The sequence below is a fragment of the Sciurus vulgaris genome (genome assembly GCF_902686455.1).
Source record: "Sciurus vulgaris genome assembly, chromosome: 2".
Classification (NCBI taxonomy): Eukaryota; Metazoa; Chordata; class Mammalia; order Rodentia; family Sciuridae; genus Sciurus; species Sciurus vulgaris.
This window is the reverse complement of record NC_136462.1, coordinates 52253038-52259037: the sequence shown is the minus strand read 5'-3', so window position 1 is coordinate 52259037 and position 6000 is coordinate 52253038. Positions and strand designations below refer to the sequence as shown.

The following is a 6000-nucleotide window of genomic DNA, read 5'->3' as shown; positions in this document are numbered from 1 at the left end:
ACCTGGATTATTTTTTTTCTGTCAATATTTTATTTATCCCTGAAGAAAAAACATAGCAAGTTCTTTGTTGGTTTCAACAAGAACAAATGGTTAATTTTTTTGTTTTTCTTTGTTTTGGTACTGGTGATTGAACCCAGGGACCCTTTGCCACTGAGTCATATACCCAGCTCTTTTTTAAATTTTTATTTTGAGACAGGGTCTTACTAAGTTTCTTAGAGCCTCACTAAGTTGCTGAGGCTGGTCTCAAACTTATGATCCTCCTGCCCCAACCTCCTGAGTCACTGGGATTATAGGTGTGTTCACTGCACCAACTCCAAAGCTTCCTGAATCGCTGGGATTATAGGTGTGCGTAATTGCACCCAACTCCAAAGACTTAATCTTTTATATATATGTATATATATGATATGGTCTCCATGAACCAGACATATTTTACATATATATATATATATATATATATTTTTTTTTTTTTTTTTAGTTGTAGGTGGACACAATACCTTTATTTTATTTTTATGTGGTGCTGAGGATCAAACCCAGGGCCTCATGCGTGCTAGGTAGGTGCATTACCACTGAGCCACAAACCCAGCCCAAGAGTTAATCTTTAACATAGCAACTACTCCAAAACTGAAATCAACAGTCATTACTATAAATTATTTGTTGAAAGAATCTGCCCTGAAGAGAAAGACAGTTAGGAAAAAGAATTTAAACAATTTCTCCAAACCACACATTTATAAATGTCATATTTAAAATGCACGAGAGGCAAAAATTCTCCATTTAATGGAAAAACAGTTTGCTATCTTTCAGAAAAAAACTCAGCAATAGTTTAAAATGCTTTAAGATTTAAAAGCTGTGCTGTTTTGGATTCACACTTGAGCACAATTGCCATTACAATAATGACTGCAAATTACTTTAAACTCACCTACTCTGAAGTCAAAACTATACAAAATCCCAGAGTACCCAACATTTGTAATGTTTACTATGCTTGTAGTAAATCTAAAAACTTCCTAAATTTATTTACTAGTAAATAAAATACCTAAAGAAGCATGTTTCAACACTAATGGTGTGAAAATTGTTTCAAATCCACTGGTTTAAAATGTCCTCCAAAACATTTCCTTCTATAGAACCATATCTCATTTCAAATTAACACCAGATATTTTAAAATCCAAGGGGAAAAATCAGTTTTATATCAAGATACATATGTTATTTAATATGTGAAGAGTTCACCTTTTAAATTAATTTTTTAGTTTTTCTTTTTTGGTAAACAAATAATTGATGAGATGATGTACTACCTTAAATTCCAGAAAAGCACATGTTTTTCTACTCTTCTGTGGATATGGTACACAACCAATCTATCACTATCACACGGGATTGATCCAAGTTGTTTTTTGTGTTATGCTGAAACAACATTAAGGAATCTGACTTAGATTGGTTGAAGCACAAGTATAATGATACTTCATGTGAAAAAATCCTAAATAAAACAATTTGAATCCATTATCTAGGGATATATCATCATAATGTGGTCAGTCTCATTTTTAGTACATGGAGAGATTCCCTACCTTTCTCAGCTCAACTCTCCATAAGGGCTTCTCTTTTTCACCTTCCATTGCTTGGTCTGTCTCTTTCTCCATCTCTTGAAAGGGGGTGACGGGGAGGAACATGAGGAGAATCCCGTTCTTCTGCCTGGTCATCTTTCTTATCATCAGCATGTCTCCCAGAACTTGCTTCTTCACATTCCAATCTGCGAGGAGGTCTTCTCCAGTCATCCTCTGTCATCTCTCAGATCTCACCTTTCTCTTAGATCACTTTGATAATCTCTCACCCAATGATGGTCTTTGTGTCCCTGTCATCATAGTAACTTGGATATCTCCCACTAAAATATTCCTTGACTGGTCCTCTTCTCCAGGCACCTACATCCCTAGGTCTTCTGAAGCAATCCTCACAGTCTCCATCTCTCTCTGTCCCTTTCTCTTTCAGGGTCCATGAGGTTGCCTTCATGATCTTGATTGTCTCTACCCCTTTCTTTGCCTCTATCCTATTCAGATCTTCTGATGGTCTTGATTCTTGAAGTGGACCCCAACTCCTTTCTCTGTTTTTTTCTTTCATCACCTACCTGGTTGGACAAATGGTTTCCAAGAACCAGGTTCACTGATTTATGGAAATTTCATTTACCTGCTTAAGTCTTAAGCCAAACTGCTCTGGAGGGATCATTTAAGAGTTCAAATATGAGTCCCCTCATTTCCTCAACCCCAAACTTCTAGACATATTATGCTGCGTCATGATTCTAGGCCTTTGTGCCTATCATTCCCTTTGCCTGAAATTATCATTTCTACCTTTGAACATTTTGGTCCGTTAGCCATGTCTCCTTTTGTGAAGCCTTCTCCAATTTGTCATTCCATTTCTTCTGTTCCCATAATAATTCAAATGAACCTTTTCTAGAGAACTGACCACAATGTATTGTTGTTACTCAAGTATTTTCCTTTGAATCATGGAAAATGTATTCTTGGTGTGTTCTGGTGTTTAGAACAGTGTTTGGTTCATAGCTGGCATGTGGCTGGGTGTGGTGGTACTTGCCACTTGGGAGGATGAGGTAGGTAGATAACAAGTTCAAGGCTATCCTGGGCAACTGAGACCCTGTATTAAAAAAAAGTGGGGAGCAGAGGGGAAGAGGCTAGGCATGCAGTAGAGCATCCCTGGGTTCGGTGCCCAGTACCACAGTACCAAAAAGCCAAAAAAGAAGAGCATGGTCGTGCTCAATATATATTTGCTTGGTATATTGCCATGAATGTGATAAGTTGTAAGTCATCCCCCAAAGAGATGATAGACAAGGGGTGGGGGCAAAGAGTGACCCAAAGAATGCTTATAATTAGAAAATAGAGGAAAGAAACCATAACCAGTGAGTTTGGACAAGAATCATTCCATGCCATGGAGCACTGTACTGGGTGTAAAGTAGTATGCTAATATGTTTTTTAAAAAAAATTGTTTTTTTAGTTGTTGTTGGACCTTGATTTACATGTGGTGTTGAGAATTGAACCCAGTGCCTCACACATGCCAGGCAAGCTCTCTACAACTAACTATAGCCCCAGTCCAATATGTTTGTGTTGGTTTAGCTTGTCTCCAACTTATAACCAGCACAGATATCTAAAGTAGAACTTTTCAAAACCATTATTCTAAGTACTGTCACATTTCTTTCCTTTTTCTTTTTCAGTGCTGGGGATGAAACCCAGAGGTGCTTGACCACTGAGCTATTTGTTTATTTAGAAATGGTGTCTCACTAAATTGCCAAACCTAGCTTAAAACTTGCAATCCTCCTGCCTCAGCCTCCCAAGTCACTGGGATTACATTTGTGTGTACCTCCATGTCTGGCTGTCAGATTTCTTAAAGGTTCTCAATCTGTAGGTTTTATTATTATTATTATTATTTTAGTTGTAGATGGACACGATGCCTTTATTTTATTTATTTATTTTTATGTGGAGTAGCGGATCAAACTCAGTGCTTCACACATGGTAGGTGAATGCTCTACCACTGAGTCACAATCCCAGCCCAATCTGTAGGTTTCTGTAGTAAAGTGTAAATTAATTTCAATTTGATAAGAAGCTACACAGAGAAAAAAATGCCCAAATCTAGAATACCCAGGAGCATTTTCTCTTAGTTCACATAGTCCTTTCATTTTGTGTAGAAATCATAGACACTTCCTGGTGGGGGGGTGTCCTTGCTCACTCTTGGTCTCCTGCCTATGAATAGCTTCCAGAGAGAGAAACCAAGTACTAGACATAGTGTTCAGTCCCTTCTTACACTTCCCAAACACAGAAGTGACATTATGAAAAAAAATTTTTTAATAATGAACACAATACCTTTATTTTACTTATTAATTTTTTATGTGGTGCTGAGGATTGAATCTAATGTCTCATGCGTGCTAGGCAAGTGCTCTACCACTGAGCCACAACCCCAGCCCCAGAAGTGACATTATAATAGTAATTCTAATTATAAGCCAAAAGCTAACAATATTATGCTCTAAATATTATTATCTAATTGTGTATAACCTAATGCTGACACTTCAGGTAAAAAGAAAATAAATCCTTGATTTTCTGTGTGTGATTCTGTGACTTATCAACTGACTACACAACACAATACACTTAGTCTTCTCATTCTACCTATTATTTAGGTGATTACTCTGTTCCTATATTCTGTTGAATGTTTCATTTTTTTTTAACTTCTCATTGGCCTTGACTTCTCGGACTCTATAAACTCTATCCCACTTGGATTTGTGTCATACACGTTTGATGATTTCCTAATCCAATTTTCTGAGTCATAGCTTCACCAACTGCCTCCTCTTTCGATAATTGTACTGCCAGCATCTTCTTTTGACCAACCCCCAAGATACAATAGATCCTTGGGCTTAACTAGCCTACCCAAAGTCAACCTCTTGAATACTTTCTTAATTTTTTCCATTCTCTTGAATTTTCCTCTTTGAATTTTACCTTCTCTAACTTTGTGTTAGGTAGGCCTTTAAAATTATGAAAGAGAATCATGATTTTTATGAAAAATTGGAAAGATACGAAGACAAATGGGATGGGAAAGAAAAATAATCTCTAGATCTGCCACCCAAAGAAAATGATTATCATAGATATTTCTATTCTTCAATTTTCTCTTAGCATGAAAATATATTTCCCTATGAACTCTTTATAAACGTAATTTGTAATGATAGTATATATTTTATCTTTAAGATTATGATGCTATTATTGTCTATTAGAATATTGACCTTTAAAAATGAAGACTATTGATATAATTGCTATAATACCAATTTGCTTTCTAAGAGGATTAAACTAATATATGCGGCCAACCGCAGTGGTGAGTGCCAATCTCCTGGCATTTTTCCAGTATCAGAAATCCAGTACTATGGTAAATTGTATAAGTAGTATTTTCTTCTTAAAGATCATCAATATCCCTAAAAAGCATATCGAAGAACTCATACAGCACATAGGGTCAGAATTTAGGAGTAAAAGGAAGTTATAATATTTGTCTAGTCTAATTCTCTCTTCATTCAAATGAAAAAAAAAAAAAAAAAAAAAAGATTGCCCACAAGTTGATTTGCCCAGTGTTAGAAGCAAGTGATAGAGGTGGGGCTGGAGCTTAGGTTTCATGAGATGAGGTTCATTTTTTCCATTTTTGTTTCTTAAATTAGTATTGAAATTAAACCTCATGTTGTATATTACCTTAACTATTGTTTTGTTTTTGTTTTTGCTTTTATCAGGTTGGGGATTGAACCTAGAGTCTTGTGTTTGCTACATGCATACTCTACCACTAATTTAGGTACAGTTTTTAGGGTAAATTGCCAAACACATGAATTTTATACTTAAAAAAAAAAATCCAAGAGTAGTTTATCAGTTAGGAATGTCTGGCTACAAATAAAATATTACCCAAATAACACTGGCATAAGCTTATTTTATATAATAAGAATTCATGTATCTCGAATATTGCATAACAAATCATCCCCAAAACTGAATGGAATAAACAGCAATAATAATTCATTCTCTTTCATGTTTTGTGTAGTTCAAGAATTCAGCAGTGGTTCAGCTAGGTGATTCTTGTCTCAGGGTCTCTGGCAAGGTTGCTGTCAGCTGTCAGGGCTATAGACATTTGAAGGCTTGAAAGGGGCTGGAAGCAACACTTCAGGAGGCCTCGCTTTCATGATTGGCAAGGAGGCATTGGGTGTTGGCAGGAAGCCTGGGTTTCTTTCCATACTGTCCTCTCTGGATGCAGCTAGCTAGTTTTCCCCAGTGGGAGCAAGTCAAGAGAGCAAAGCAGCAGTTGCAATGCCTTTAATAATCCAACATCAGAAGACACACACCCTCACCCCTGCTCTGTTCTACTAATCACACAGCCCAACCCTAATTCACTAGGGGAGGGGACTACTCAAAGCAGTTGAGGATCCCTGAGGACCAACTTAGATGCTGGCCACAACCGTAGGGAATTCACAGCTGGCATGGAGACTTAGATATGTTA

General features: G+C 36.8%; 1 long non-coding RNA gene across 1 annotated transcript in view; it reads left to right on the top strand.

Moving 5' to 3' along the window:
- Positions 1–489: 489 nt before the first annotated feature.
- LOC306648876 overlaps positions 490–6000 on the top strand; it is a 603819-nt gene continuing 598308 nt past the window's right edge. The window contains exon 1 of the long non-coding RNA XR_013760522.1: positions 490–551. This is a non-coding gene — a long non-coding RNA (uncharacterized lncRNA). The remainder of the gene's footprint in view (positions 552–6000) is intronic.